Below are 16728 nucleotides of genomic sequence, written 5' to 3'. Positions count from 1 at the left end.
TTAAATGGTTAAAAAAAATTAAATAATAATCAAATGAAATCACATAAAGGTAAATAAAATGAAATGAAATCACATACATTTGAATAAAACTGAATTAAATCACGAGGTTAAATGAAAACAAAAGCACATAAAAACAACAAACTAGAGTATACACACACCAGATGTAAAGTTATCTTACCACTTGGTGTCTATCCTCAGGACAAACTCAGACACTACTCTGCATAGTCCGTCTCAGCAGCGCTAACTGGGCTCTGTCCTGTTGTGTGATCGCTTCAGAACTCAGCACCTCTCTCACATACACACTCACACACACAGCTGCTCACTCGCTTGCTCTCGCCATCTCTCTCTCTCTGTCTCCAGCTCATCTGTAAGGAAACAGAGGAGGGAGGGACTTCGGTCAGTTCCACACACAGTCTGCCTTGTATGTGAGCCCACTGTGGTTAGGAGGACCCCCTTTGCAACCCCCACTCTAAATCTAAACACCCCTTGTTCCATGGCTTGGCCACCCCCCCTCTCCACTCAGCCTCCTTCCATGACGTACTGCTACTGAGCTGCTGAAGAGACTTTTTAAAAGCGGACTTCATTCTGTCGCCTGTTTATTTTGGTTCTCAGGAATTCCGAGCAATTTTCTTTCCTTTTTAAAAACAGAAACTCTCGACTCTAAGACCGTTCAGTTTAAGTTATCAGACAAGGCTATTTCAAGCATCACCGTGAGCAACGTCTCTCAGTTCTTCATAAAGTCAGATTTAAACTTAAAAAAAATAACACAAGTTAGAAATCTCCCAACAGCTCAAGATCATTCCAAAAAGGATGAAAGAGAACATATCCATGAGGTAAAACAATTACAGACATTGAAATACAATGACATCAACCCCAGTGTTTCCTGAAACAGATAAACCCTCAGAGACTTTTGGCATATTGCCCAGAGTTCTCATTTCCTGACAGAGACAGAGAGGGGTCAGAGGTCGGAGTGGCCTAAGGTTCACCGTGTTCCATCAGTAAACTAAAGCAGCACTATGCCTGTCCTGTCCTGGCCTCATTCATACTGAGGAGGAGAGGAGAGAAGGAGAGGAGAGGAGGACAGAGCCCTTGGTTACACAAAGCAGGGTGAGAATTCATCACACTGCTGACCTTAAACACATCCACAACCTTTGACCCCTTCAATTACACCCAACAGGAAGCACCGATCAGGAAGCAGAGAAAATAGCAACTGGTTGACTCCAGTCATTAGGCTACATTCTACAATGTTGAGAAGGACAGAAGAACAGCAAAGTCATTATCACATCAGTCATTCAGAGCAGCAGCAGGACAGGTTGTATTCGGCACTCGCTGTCTGTGTTAAAAGGCTGGCGGGCGGAGCTTTCAGCCAGCCAATGGTCTGCCACTTGGCCGGGACCCTAGACTATGGGCCTGTGCGGTGGGCAGAACTGTGGAACCGGCGCTTTGTGACACAGTTGTCGGCTTGCGCTGCAGACAAGGAGGCCATGAATGGTTAAAGGTGCAAGCAGGTGGCGGTCAACACTTTTGTTGTGCCTCTCCTATAGGCCACCTGCTCCCTCGCAGGGGAAGCCCCATCACCCCCATGTCACCCTTGACCCTAGCATTCTTCAAGCACAATGAGCCCTGGTGCAGAACTCCACAACGACCATATTGCTAAGCTGCAGACCATACTATTTACCAAGAGAGTTTTCATCCAAATTTTTCATAGCTGTCTATTTACAACCACAAACCGATGCTGATACTAAGACCGCACTCAATGAGCTGTATAGGACCATAAACACACATGGAAATGCACATCCAGAGGTGGAGCACCAAGTGGCCGGTGATTTTATTGCAGGGGAACTGAAATCTGTCTTTTCACATTTTTTACCAGCATGTCACCTGTGCAACTAGAGGCAAAAACTCTAGATCACCTTTACTCCACAGACAGAAACACATACAAAGCTCTCCCTTGCCCCCCATTTGGCAAATCTGACCATAACTCTATCCTCCTGATTCCTGCTTACAAGCAAAAACTCAAACAGGAAGTACCAGTGACGCACTCAATATGGAAGTGGTTCGATGAAGCGGATGCTAAGCTCTAGGACTATTATATGTTCCAGGATTCATCCAATAACATTGATGAGTACCACATCAGTCACCGGCTGAATTAATAAGTGCATCGACGATGTCGTCCTCACACTGACCGTACGTACATAACCCAACCAGAAGCCATGGATTACAGGCAACATCCGCACTGAGCTAAAGGCTAGAGCTACCGCTTTCAAGGAGAGGGACACTAATACGCTTATAAGAAATCCCGCTACGACCTCCGACGAGCCATCAAACAGTCAAAATGTCAACACAGGACTAAGATTGAATCGTACTACACCGGCTCCGACACTCGTCAGATGTGGCAGGGCTTGCAAACTATTAAGGACTACAAAGGGAAGCACAGCTGCGAGCTGCCCAGTGACACAAGCCTACCAGACGGGCTAAATTACTTCTATGCGCGCTTTGAGGCAAGCAACAATGAAGCATGCATGAGAGCACCAGCTGTTCCAGATGACTGTGTGATTAAGCTCTCCGTAGCCGATGTGAGTAAGACCTTTAAACAGGTCAACATTCACAAGGCTGCAGGGCCAGACGGATTACCAGGACGTGTACTCCGAGCATGCGCTGACCAGTGTCTTCACTGACATTTTCAACCTGTCCCTGACCGAGTCTGTAATACCAACATGTTTCAAGCAGACCACCATAGTCCCTGTGCCCAAGAACACCAAGGTAAGCTGCCTAAATGACTACTGACCTGTAGCACTCACGTCTGTAGCCAAGAAGTGTTTTGAAAGGCTCACACCAACACCATTATCCCAGAAACCCTAGACCCACTCCAATTTGCATACCACCCCAACAGATCAAATTATTTGTTATATTTCTATGATTTATTTTAAGAAAAAAAAAATAATAATTCAATACAATTTTTAAAACACAATTCTATTAAAAAAGATATTTTTTTTACTTTGTATATTTTATTTTTTTAAATTTTAAATTTTTATTATTATAAATTTTTACTTCAGTTCATTTAGTAAATACTTGCATATTTCTGTTAAAACTGCATTTTTGGTTAAGGGCTTGTAAGTAAGCACTTCACTGTAAGGTCTACACCTGTTGTATTCGGCGCATGTGACAAATAACATTTGAGGGGATAGAGAGCTGGCACAGACAGAGAGCAACCTGACAGCGTTCCAAATGGATCGTTAAAACCTGGCACAGGCTCTTCTCTTCATCAGCTTTATGTCGTTAGAACCCATCTGCTGCGGCCAAGAACTCCCAACTAAAAATCTACTGCTATGAGCTAATACTGTAATAACACACAAGCTGAAGTTTAGTTTATGACATATGAATCATCAGACTGAGAATGGAATTATTCATTGTAAATGGACACGTTCACAGAAAAATGCAAAACTATTAAATAAATGATCATAAAGTTGTTTAGAATAATAATGTGCATGTAGAGTTGTCAAGAAGGCAATGATTCGCAGGTTTCAAATCTCCACACTGTCAGTAGCAGTATGTGTACTACTGACAGAGACAAAGCCCAGAGACCCCTCTCTCCTTCTCGCTTCCTCAGGACACTCTGCTGTGGTCCCCCTCTCTCCTTCTCGCTTCCTCAGGACACCCTGCTGTGGTCCCCCTCTCTTCTTCTCTCTTCCTCAGGACACTCTGCTGTGGTCCCCCTCTCTTCTTCTCTCTTCCTCAGGACACTCTGCTGTGGTCCCCCTCTCTCATTCTCTCTCCTTCTCTCTTCCTCAGGTCACTCTGCTGTGGTCCCCCTCTCTCCTTCTCTCTTCCTCAGGTCACTCTGCTGTGGTCCCCCTCTCTCCTTCTCTCTTCCTCAGGTCACTCTGCTGTGGTCCCCCTCTCTCCTTCTCTCCCCTTCTCTCTTCCTCAGGTCACTCTGCTGTGGTCCCCCTCTCTCCTTCTCTCTTCCTCAGGACACTCTGCAGTGGTCCCCCTCTCTCCTTCTCTCTCCTTCTCTCTTCCTCAGGTCACTCTGCTGTGGTCCCCCTCTCTCCTTTTCTCTTCCTCAGGACACTCTGCTGTGGTCCCCCTCTCTCCTTCTCTCTCCTTCTCTCTTCCTCAGGTCACTCTGCTGTGGTCCCCCTCTCTCCTTCTCTCTTCCTCAGGTCACTCTGCTGTGGTCCCCCTCTCTCCTTCTCTCTTCCTCAGGTCACTCTGCTGTGGTCCCCCTCTCTCCTTCTCTCTTCCTCAGGTCACTCTGCTGTGGTCCCCCTCTCTCCTTCTCTCTTCCTCAGGACACTCTGCTGTGGTCCCCCTCTCTCCTTCTCTCTCCTTCTCTCTTCCTCAGGTCACTCTGCTGTGGTCCCCCTCTCTCCTTCTCTCTTCCTCAGGTCACTCTGCTGTGGTCCCCCTCTCTCCTTCTCTCTTCCTCAGGACACTCTGCTGTGGTCCCCCTCTCTCCTTCTCTCTTCCTCAGGTCACTCTGCTGTGGTCCCCCTCTCTCCTTCTCTCTTCCTCAGGACACTCTGCTGTGGTCCCCCTCTCTCATTCTCTCTTCCTCAGGTCACTCTGCTGTGGTCCCCCTCTCCCCTTCTCTCTCCCTCATGTCACTCTGCTGTGGTCCCCCTCTCTCCTTCTCTCTTCCTCAGGACACCCCCTCTCTCATTCTCTCTCCTTCTCTCTTCCTCATGTCACTCTGCTGTGGTCCCCCTCTCCTTCTCTCTTCCTCAGGACACTCTGCTGTGGTCCCCCTCTCTCCTTCTCTCTTCCTCAGGACACTCTGCTGTGGTCCCCCTCTCTCCTTCTCTCTTCCTCAGGACACTCTGCTGTGGTCCCCCTCTCTCCTTCTCTCTCTCTCTCAGGACACTCTACTGAGGTCTCCCTCTCTCCTCTCTCCTTCTCTTCCTCAGGACACTCTACTGAGGTCTCCCTCTCTCCTTCTCTTCCTCAGGTCACTCTGCTGTGGTCTCCCTCTATCCTTCTCTTCCTCAGGTCACTCTACTGAGGTCTCCCTCTCTCCTTCTCTCTCCTTCTCTTCCTCAGGACACTCTACTGAGGTCTCCCTCTCTCCTTCTCTCTCCTTCTCTTCCTCAGGACACTCTGCTGTGGTCTCCCTCTATCCCGGGAATCGAACCCACAGTTCTCGTGTTACAAGCGCCATGGTCTACCAACCAGATTATGTGAGGAGAGTTGAGCTCATGGAGCGCTGCGCAATGCTCCGGCGCTCCACATCCTTTCCAACCGCTTGGCTAAAAACTGCTCCTAGCTCACAGAAAAATAACTGCCTCTCTGAATTCCATGAATTAAAATCACAATTTAACCAACACCCATCTATTTTTGTGACTACCTGGACCTACCAGTTGGTTTTGAACTCTTAAGAGATCTCAGTTTTAGTTTATAAATACTTTGCTACAATGACACACTTAGATATCAACCCACCTCGTTCCTTTCTGTTAGCGCGTAGTTAGTACAGCATCATACTTTTGGGATGTCTTTTCAAATTCCACAATGATTCTTTAGTTGTGGACAATACATCACCACACTCCCTCTCTTGCTCCTCATCTTTCTAAGTCACCTTGATTTTTACACCTGTGTGTTTTATCAGTTATTTTATGAAAATATTTAGTGAACTCCATGACAGTAGCTAAAGCAAGGGGCTATAGCAGCACACAAGTAGACTGACTACAAATGCATGCTGCGTCATGCATGCCCTGAGCTCATGAAGTGAGCTCTATTGGAGCGGCGACGCTCCAGCCTTTGGGAATCTCGCTCCGCGCTCCAGTCAAATTGGGCATGCTCCACTCCTCGCTCAGCTCTGCTCACATACTCTGCTATCAACTGAGCTACAGAGGACCATGATACAACACTTGGGCTGGGAGACCCCAAATATACACACACACACACACACACACACACACACACACACACACACACACACAGACACATGGAAGATCAGGGTCAGAGGAACAGGGTGAGAAAGACAGAGAGAGAAGAAGAGGGCCCATTGTTGGCCACAGGTGTCTGGCTGCCTGGGATGGTGAAAGGGTACAGACAGGAAGAGGACATTCCTAACATCCATCTCTCATCTCTCACACATATTAGTCTGTGTTATTTTGAGCTTCTTTATTCAGACACAAAGAAACTGGTTTTACATGATCCTGCTGTATCTCTCCCAAGCCCGAGGGTGACTGACTGACTACATTGCAGTGCCTGATCAAATAACACCAGACATTCCCGGAAATGATTTTCCCCTTGCGCTCTGCCAGTACATTTATTCATTTCAAAACAATTGTCTAGCTGTCAGTGTCGGCAGACAGTTTGTGTATCAACAGAGTTCTTCAAATATCATTAAGACATGTTGCCTCAGCTCATCTCCCAGGCTGGTAGCTGGGGTGGGACATGCTGGGGGTGGGTTACATGGGGAGAAGGTAGACTGGGGTTGTCCCCCAAATGGCACCCTATTCCCTATATAGTGCACTACTTTTGACCAGGGCCCATAGGGCTTCGGCCAAAAGTAGAGCACTAGGGAATAGGTTGCCATTTGGGACACAACCTAGGTTGTGGTGGGTGGGATGAGGACTGAGAGGGCAGCAGCATGGGAAAACACAAAGGAGCTCCGATATGAGTAGAACAGGCAGGTAGGGCGGGAGGTTGGGCGCCTGGAACCAGCAACCCAGCAACCAGGGAACAGCTGTCTGTCAGAAAGAGGGAGAGAGCGCCTGCTTCCTCCCTATCCCGGCAGTGCCTGACAGGGGGCCTTGTGCTCCCAGCGTGGGCAGACGGGTGGGGCCCCTGAAACCCATGTTACGTTTGGTGTGGTCCCGCAGCTGCTTCCTCCTCTGGACCCCATCAAACCATTCAGAAGGGCAGAGGGGAGACTTTGAGTAGGGAGACCTGGGTAATATTATGCACCTGACGGTCTATTTATAGGACTGTGTTGGTCTGGTGTGGTCTGGTTGTCTTGATAAAACTGTGTTGGTCTGGTTGTCTTGATAAAACTGTGTTGGTCTGGTTGTCTTGATAAAACTGTGTTGGTCTAGTTGTCTTGATAAAACTGTGTTGGTCTGGTTGTCTTGATAAAACTGTGTTGGTCTGGTTGTCTTGATAAAACTCTGTTGGTCTAGTTGTCTTGATAAAACTGTGTTGGTCTGGTGTGGTCTAGTTGTCTTGATAAAACTGTGTTGGTCTGGTGTGGTCTAGTTGTCTTGATAAAACTGTGTTGGTCTAGTTGTCTTGATAAAACTGTGTTGGTCTGGTGTGGTCTAGTTGTCTTGATAAAACCGTGTTGGTCTGGTTGTCTTGATAAAACTGTGTTGGTCTGGTGTTGGTCTAGTTGTCTTGATAAAACTGTGTTGGTCTGGTTGTCTTGATAAAACTGTGTTGGTCTGGTGTGGTCTAGTTGTCTTGATAAAACTGTGTTGGTCTAGTTGTCTTGATAAAACTGTGTTGGTCTGGTGTGGTCTAGTTGTCTTGATAAAACCGTGTTGGTCTGGTTGTCTTGATAAAACTGTGTTGGTCTGGTGTTGGTCTAGTTGTCTTGATAAAACTGTGTTGGTCTGGTTGTCTTGATAAAACTGTGTTGGTCTGGTGTGGTCTGGTTGTCTTGATAAAACCGTGTTGGTCTGGTTGTCTTGATAAAACCGTGTTGGTCTGGTTGTCTTGATAAAACCGTGTTGGTCTGGTTGTCTTGGTAAAACTGTGTTGGTCTGGTGAGGTCTGGTTGTCTTGATAAAACTGTGTTGGTCTGGTTGTCTTGATAAAACTGTGTTGGTCTGGTTGTCTTGATAAAACTGTGTTGGTCTGGTTGTCTTGATAAAACTGTGTTGGTCTGGTTGTCTTGATAAAACTGTGTTGGTCTGGTGTGGTCTAGTTGTCTTGATAAAACTGTGTTGGTCTGGTTGTCTTGATAAAACTGTGTTGGTCTGGTGTGGTCTAGTTGTCTTGATAAAACTGTATTGGTCTGGTTGTCTTGATAAAACCGTGTTGGTCTGGTTGTCTTGATAAAGCTGTGTTGGTCTAGTTGTCTTGATAAAACTGTGTTGGTCTGGTGTGGTCTAGTTGTCTTGATAAAACTGTGTTGGTCTGGTGTGGTCTAGTTGTCTTGATAAAACTGTGTTGGTCTGGTTGTCTTGATAAAACTATGTAGGTCTGGTTGTCTTGATAAAACTGTGTTGGTCTGGTGTGGTCTAGTTGTCTTGATAAAACTGTGTTGGTCTAGTTGTCTTGATAAAACGGTGTTGGTCTGGTGTGGTCTAGTTGTCTTGATAAAACTGTGTTGGTCTGGTGTTGGTCTTGTTGTCTTGATAAAACTGTGTTGGTCTGGTTGTCTTGATAAAACTGTGTTGGTCTGGTTGTCTTGATAAAACTGTGTTGGTCTGGTTGTCTTGATAAAACTGTGTTGGTCTGGTGAGGTCTAGTTGTCTTGATAAAACGGTGTTGGTCTGGTGTGGTCTAGTTGTCTTGATAAAACTGTGTTGGTCTAGTTGTCTTGATAAAACTGTGTTGGTCTGGTGTTGGTCTAGTTGTCTTGATAGAACTGTGTTGGTCTGGTTGTCTTGATAAAACTGTGTTGGTCTGGTTGTCTTGATAAAACGGTGTTGGTCTAGTTGTCTTGATAAAACTGTGTTGGTCTAGTTGTCTTGATAAAACTGTGTTGGTCTAGTTGTCTTGATAAAACTGTGTTGGTCTAGTTGTCTTGATAAAACTGTGTTGGTCTGGTTGTCTTGATAAAACTGTGTTGGTCTGGTTGTCTTGATAAAACTGTGTTGGTCTGGTGTGGTCTGGTTGTCTTGATAAAACTGTGTTGGTCTAGTAGTCTTGATAAAACTGAGTTGGTCTGGTGAGGTCTAGTTGTCTTGATCAAACTGAGTTGGTCTGGTGTGGTCTAGTTGTCTTGATAAAACTGTGTTGGTCTGGTGTGGTCTAGTTGTCTTGATAAAACTGTGTTGGTCTAGTGAGGTCTAGTCGTCTTGATAAAACTGTGTTGGTCTGGTTGTCTTGATAAAACTGTGTTGGTCTGGTGTGGTCTGGTCCCTTTTGATTTGTCCATAAGTCTGAATATAACTGCTCAGGCCAAATGTGGTCTGGTGTTTTTATTCATACTCATAAAGGGACAGATTCAGAGTTCAGATAAACACGTGCAACTCAGATTTTTTGCGTAAATTGTTCATTGATGTCAATGGAAGTTAAATCTGAGTTAAGCTAGCGGATCTCAATTAAAATACTGCCCATATATTTTACTAGTAAGCAGTGTTTTTCTTATTCACTTATTCATCATCTGTTCCCAAAACAAAGTTGAACCCGTATCAACTAACCAGACTATATTTGACCTGGTGTTAAATCTAATCTGACTCTCTTTAGCCACCTCCAGCCCATTTCCACCCTAGGCCTCAACCTGTCAATTTCTCCAACACCAGTTAATGAATGGTTAACTAAGTTAGCTGTCAATTAGCGTTGGACCTCATCGATCCATCACTGTACCTGAGCATTCTGTTGTTAGCAAACATGATGGGGGTTGAGGTGAGGACACAGACAGCATCCCAAATATCACACTATTCCCTAATTAGTGTACAACTTTTTACCAGGGCCCATCAATGTTTGGCCAGTCCTGTGCGGTGACTTTCTCTGATGCATTCGGACTTTCTCTGACGATTGATACAGCCGTCTCCATAGTGATGCTCACTTCTATATACTGCATCTGTATGTCTTATAGTGTAAGTAGTTGTGGGTGTCTCTTGTGTGTGTGTTCACACCTGGCAAGCCTTTGTACATTCACTCTGCCAAAACATTACAGTTACAGTCACTCACCCTTCTAGATAATTAAAAACAGTCTAACAAGGTCTAGGCTAGCTAGTGCTAGACATCTTTTCCGCCAATTAGCTTCAAATGGCTGGTGTGCAACCATGGCAAAGTTGGTTTGACATTTGGTAGTCTTGCTCTGGGGCTAGTTAGGGGCCGTGAATAAATTACACAATGTAAATGGGACAATATTTGCATGTTGCACATCTTTTAGTTGTCTCATTAAAAGCTTTCCATATTTATATATGAATTTCTAGAATGTATAGTTGGTTGGAGGTTTTTAATTCATAAAAATTTGGAGAGATTGTCCTTTAAAAATATTGTCCCATGTACATTGTGTAATTTACTGACGGTCCCTAACTAGCCCCATAGGGATATCGAATGTCAAACCAAATTGACACTCGAGGAATTAGAGTTCTAGCCAATGATCTTCAGCCCCTTGCCATTTCAGTGACAGCTAGCAAGATGCACACACAGCAGACCGAGAGAGAGAGAGAGAGAGCAATGGCGGGGGTGCACATATCTCCACATGTGACGTAGTACGCAATTTTTGGGGACCCTTTTGGCTCGTGAGCACTACATTCAGAACTACTGGCTAAAAAGTATACAAAAGTACTGGTGAAAGAAAGATGCTCTCAGTTTGGGCTGATCTGTGACCTGCTGGCACCTCAGCGTTACACACAACAGACAGGAAATAGATGTGGGAAGGATGTGGTTCTGTAATACAGGAGATAAACAGTGATGAATAGACTGCACACAATTAGCATAGCATGAATCCAATACAATAGCACAGCAAGAGCACTGGTAAGGACTGTGTAAATATAAAGCTAAGATAAGCAAACAATTAGCATTTCCTGGTTGCTAAAATTATAATAGTTTGCCTAGTTTCAGTTTATGTGACAAAACAGGTAAGTATAGTGTAGATAGTCATTGTACCATCTAAACCACTGTGAAATATCTTTTCCATAACCAAAATATTGTATTTTCAGCTGTTTGAAGCTGGTGTCCAAAATCGAAAGTAAAAGAAGCAAAAACTAAACTTAACAATGGGAAGCATAGAAATAGGGCACATAGAACAGATCTACCGCTTGTACACCAGCTGTTTATTTCACTTTGTTTATTATCTATTTCACATGCTTTGGCAATGTAAACATGTGTTTCCCATGCCAATAAAGCCCTTTGAATTGAATTGAAATTGAGTGAGAGGCTAGTTTATGGTACCCCCAGTCTCTCAGGCTCTGGTCATGGGGGATGGGGAGCGGAGTGTGCAACTTGAAAGGATTGTGAAGTGCTGATAACAGTTACCGGCAGGGAATTAGTAACAACTGGAGAATCTTTTTAAATGCTGCAGCACCTTCAGGTTGTGCATTTCTATAGAGGCAGAGGCCGGGATTCCACTCAAAGGTCCTTGAAACCACTGCATTCAGAACTGATGTGTTGACCAAAATCAAAACATTAGATTCATTTGCACACAAAAAAAATTCGATTTTTCGACATTATGTTATGCTATTTATTCATGACTTTATTCAGGCATTCAACTCATCCATGATGGCATGATCAGTCTGTCAGTTACTATACGGTGGGGAAGAGTTAACACTGTGGGTGTATATTCAGCACACGCTTTCAGACTTTCAGATTTGGCCCATTCATCTCTAGTCAGAGGCAGAGTGAGGCATGCTGGGTTTGCTCCAGCAATAGCTTAGCACTTGGGTCCGAGCTGTGTACTGCTGTGCAACACCACACACACTAATGAGCAGGATGTGCTGGTTAAGGCTGAGCCCCATGTAAACACAGGGATACCACAGGCAAACCCGATGCCTTCCCTCACGCACAGATCCGCACACAAGAATGCACGTAAGCACACGCGCACACTCTAAGTACTTTGGGCTTGGAGTCAATTCACTATTCATTTTTTGTCGCTTTGGTACTAGTTTCACAAGTATGTGGTACATTTTCACAACTCTAAGTACAAAACTTCAAGCTGGTCACACTTGTAACACAGCCAGTCTTTTATTCAAAACCTGTTCTTGTGTCTTCATTTGGATTGTAAACATCTCTCCACACAACCATTGATTCATAATATATGTTTATTGTGACATGTAATGAGAACATTGGTTTAATTACCAAAACACAACATAATGATATAATTTAGTAGTTTTAACTACCAGTTAATCCAATAGCAAACAATGCAAGATACAAGGTTCACATTTTTCCAAATGTATTACAAATAAAAATCAGAAATACCTTATTTACATACGTATTCAGACCCTTTGCTATGAGACTCGAAATTGAGCTCAGGTGCATCCTGTTTCCATTGATCATCCTTGAGATGTTTCTACAACTTGATTGGAGTCCACCTGTGGTAAATTGATTGGACATGATTTGGAAAGGCACACACCGGTCTATATAAGGTCCCACAGTTGACAGTGCATGTCAGAGCAAAAACCAAGCCATGAGGTCAAAGGAATTGTTCGTAGAGCTCCGAGACAGGATTATGTCAAGGCACAGATCTGGGGAAGGGTACCAAAACATTTCTGCAGCATTGAAGGTCCCCAAGAACACAGAGCCTCCATCATTCTTAAATGGAAGAAGTTTGGAACCACCAAGACTCTCCCTAGAGCGGGGGAGAAGGGTCTTGGTCAAGGAGGTGACCAAGAACTCAATGGTCACTCTGACAGAGCTCCAGAGTTCCTCTGTGGAGATGGTTGTCCTTCTGGAAGGTTCTCCCATCTCTGTAGCACTCCACCAATCAGGCCTTTGTGGTAGAGTGACCAGACAGAAGACACTCCTCAGTAAAAGGCACATGACAGCCTGCTTGGAGTTTGCCAAAAGACACCTAAAGACTCTCAGACCATAAGAAACAAGATTCTCTGGGTCTGATGAAACCAAGAGTGAACTCTTTGGCCTGAATGCTAAGCATCACATCTGGAGGTGGCAGCATCATGCTGTGGGGATGTTTTACAGCGGCAGGGACTGGGAGACTAGTCAGGATTTGAGGCAAATATGAACGGAGCAAAGTGCAGAGAGATCCTTGATGAAAACTTGCTCCAGCGCGCTCAGGACCTCAGACTGGGGAGAAGGTTCACCTTCTGACAGGAACACGACCCTAAGCACACAGCCAAGACGACACAGGACTGGCTTCGGGACAAGTCTCTGAATGTCCTTGAGTGGCCCAGCCAGAGCTCGGACTTGAACCCGATCGGACATCTCTGGATCGGACATCTCAAAATCCATATATAGCAGACAAACCAGTTTAAAATCTATAGGTTTACCAAACGGTTAAGCGCAGTTGGATTAAGTGATGGTCAAATGTATTTATACAAATGAGAAGACAATCATATGAAAAGTTTTGTGAGCATTTCATTGTGAAACGCAATTACTTTATATGAAAGGTATTTCTAGATGAAACACTGATTAGGTTTGCTGAAAAAGTTACTGTGTGATTCTGTGTGTTGTACTTCATCAACTGATAATGTGTTTAAAGTTTTGAAAAAAACAGCCTTTTTGATGGTCTGTTTTCAGTTTTGTACTAAGAGTTGTGAAATTTGACCACATTCTTGTGAAAATAGTTCCAAAGTGATAAAAAACGAAAGTAGTTCATTAACAGTATTGATCTGCCTTTTAGATGCCAAATGAAAGAAAAAAATGTGTTTTCATTCCAGTGCAACCAACCTAAAACAGGAGAAAGGGCTCTGTAAGACCAAGTGGTATAACGATTCCTGGATTTAATGGCTTAAAGTTGATTACTATCTGTCCAGAAGGTCACTTGTCATTTTAGGCATAGAGGAATGCGAACATTTTTCAAGTAAATGTGTCAATGTGCTGTAGAGCAGCTAAAAACCACATATTCTCTGTTTTATTTCCCTAGTTTCTATTGTAGACGGTGCAGCCTTAACATGGCAGTATGGCTGCTAGAGGTCCACAGCCATGGAAATAATGGTTATCTTGTTTGAAGCACCTCTGACTGTGAACACAGCTTAGTAATACTGTTGACCAGTCACTGAGAGGTGAGGGCTGACAAATACATTCTCTTGAGACTTTCTCACTAGCACTGCTGACTTACGAACACACACACACACACACACACACACACACACACACACACACACACACACACACACACACACACACACACACACACACACACACACACACACACACACACACACACGGACTATAATACACTGTACATAAAACATACCCACACAGGACAAGGTCACTTCCTGTGTCGGGGTAGGGCTATTTCCTCTCAGCTGGTCTCACCAATAGCAGGGCTCCATTCCTATCTGACGAACAGGTCTCAGAAGGTCAAACATCCTGTCCACATGTGTTCCTGTGACGCTGTAGTACTGTAGTGTAAAACCTGGGAATGAACGTCCAACTGAAGTTTCATCGGAATAGCCTACAGCAGAGACTTCAGGAGAGCTATCAGACACAGTAAACACAGTGTCCATACACACACAGTGCATTCAGAAAACATTCAGACCCCTTTCCCTTTTCCACATTTTGTTACGTTACAGTTTTATCCTAAAATGGATTCAGTAAATGTTCTCCGTCATCAATCTACACACAATATCCCATAATGACAAAGCAAAAACAGGTTTTTAGAAATGTTTGCTAATTTATAAAAAAAATAAAAATGAAATACCTTATTTACATAAGTATTCAGACCCTTTGCTATGAGACTTGAAATTGAGCTCAGGTGCAACCAGTTCCCATTGATCATCCTTAAGCTGTTTCTACAACTTGATTGAAGTCCACCTGTGGTAAATTCAATTGATTGAACATGATTTGGAAAGGCACACACCTGTCTATATAAGGTCCCACAGTTGACAGTGCATGTCAAGAGCAAAAACCAAGCCATGAGGTCGAAGGAATTGTCTGTAGAGCTCCAAGACAGGATTGTGTTGAGACACAGCTCTCGGGAAGGATACCAAAAAATGTCTGCAGCACATAGTACACAGTGGCCTCCACCATTCTTAAATGGAAGCAGTTTGGAACCACCAAGACTCTTCCTAGAGCTGGCACCCAGCCAAACTGAGCAATTGGGGGAGAAGGGCCTTGGTCAGGAAGGTGACCAAGAACCTGATGGTCATTATGACAGAGCTTCAAAGTTCCTCTGTGGAGATGGGAGAACCTTCCAGAAGGAATACGGGGAAACTAGTCAGGATCAAGGGAAAGATGAATGAGGCAAAGTACAGAGAGATCCTTGATGAAAAACATTCTTTCCGAATGCATTGTATTTCTGCTGCCTGCTTTCTGGAATACAAATATTTCAAAATGTATTTCTAAGCTGTGTACTGATTACTGAAAAGTGCAGCAGCACTTCACCAACTTCTCCTCTGACTTCAGTCTCTTCTATCAGGAATCAAGGTAAAACCCAAGTGTAGACTGTGTGAAATAACAATGTTTATTGTAACCACAGGGGCAGGCAATTGACATGTCTAGGCAGGCAGGGGCTGATAATCCAAGAGCAGAGGCCTAGGTACAGAACGGCAGGCAGACTCAGGCAGTGGTCAGGCAGAGGTCGGTAATCCAGAGGTAGGGCAAAGATACAGGACGGCAGGCAGGCTCAGGCAGTGGTCAGGCGGGTACAGGGTCAGGTCAGGCAAAGGTCAAAAACCAGGAGGACGAGAAAAAGAGAGACTAGGGAAAACCAGGAGCTGAGACAAAACACTGGTAGGCTTGAACAAACAAGACGAACTGGCAACAGACAGACAGAAAACACAGGTACAAATATCAATGGGGAAGATTGGCGACAGCTGGAGGGGGGTGGAGACAAGCACAAGGACAGGTAAAACAGATCAGGGTGTGACATCTTCTCTCGTTTGATGGGAACACTTCTCTCCTGGCTTACATGAGAGGCCGCCCTTCCAGGGAGTGTGAATGTTCAGACATGGAGGGAGAGTCACAGAGCTGAGCTTACCAGGAACCACAGAGGCTGATGAGTCCCAATTCTCCACCTTTTTCCAGAAGTGTGCACTCCTCCTCTCTTACGCAACACTGAGAGAGGCTGAAGATCCAACACTGGGAGAGGCTGGGGATCCAACACTGGTAGAGACTGGGGATCCAACACTGGGAGAGGCTGGGAATCCAACACTGGGAGAGGCTGAGGATCCAACACTGGGAGAGGCTGGGGATCCAACACTGGGAGAGGCTGAGGATCCAACACTGGGAGAGGCTGGAGATCCAACACTGGGAGAGGCTGGGAATCCAACACTGGGAGAGGCTGAGGATCCAACACTGGGAGAGGCTGGAGTTCCAACACTGAAAGAGGCTGGGGATCCAACACTGGGAGAGGCTGGAAATCCAACACTGAAAGAGGCTGGGGATCCAACACTGGGAGAGGCTGAGGATCCAACACTGGGAGAGGCTGGAGATCCAACACTGGGAGAGGCTGGGGATCCAACACTGGGAGAGGCTGGGGATCCAACACTGGGAGAGGCTGGGGATCCAACACTGGGAGAGGCTGGAGATCCAACACTGGGAGAGGCTGGGGATCCAACACTGGGAGAGGCTGAGGATCCAACACTGGGAGAGGCTGGAGATCCAACATTGGGAGAGGCTAGAATTTCAACACTGAAAGAGGCTGGGGATCCAACACTGGGAGAGGCTGGAGGTCCAAAATTGGGAGAGGCTGGAGTTTCAATACTGAAAGAGAATGGGGATCCAACACTGGGAGAGGCTGGAGTTCCAACACTGAAAGAGGCTGGGGATACAACACTGGGAGAGGCTGGAGATCCAACACTGGGAAAGGCTGGGGATCCAGCCACACAGAATGGAAAACAATAAGGACTGGAGCCAGAAAGGAGCAGGACACGAGGCCAAAACATCAACTGAGAGAGATACCACTGAACAGTGCTGATGGAGAAGAAATAAGAAGGAATGTGGGGGAGTGGGAAAAACTGATACACGGGGGAAAAGATGTGT

General features: G+C 45.2%; 1 protein-coding gene across 2 annotated transcripts in view; it reads right to left on the bottom strand.

Moving 5' to 3' along the window:
- The window catches only part of LOC115174970 (T-lymphoma invasion and metastasis-inducing protein 2-like), a 64518-nt gene that overhangs the window by 29526 nt on the left and 18264 nt on the right, over positions 1–16728 (bottom strand). The window contains exon 1 of one of the 2 annotated variants that reach the window (XM_029734047.1): positions 179–348. The exons of the other annotated variant lie outside the window; for it this stretch is intronic. The gene's annotated coding sequence lies outside the window, so the exon portion shown is untranslated. Of the gene's footprint in view, positions 1–178; positions 349–16728 lie in introns of those variants that run through there. 2 annotated transcript variants of the gene reach the window in all.

The sequence above is a fragment of the Salmo trutta genome, chromosome 35 (assembly GCF_901001165.1).
Source record: "Salmo trutta chromosome 35, fSalTru1.1, whole genome shotgun sequence".
In the NCBI taxonomy this organism is placed as follows: domain Eukaryota; kingdom Metazoa; phylum Chordata; class Actinopteri; order Salmoniformes; family Salmonidae; genus Salmo; species Salmo trutta.
This window is presented reverse-complemented; position numbering and strand designations above follow the sequence as displayed.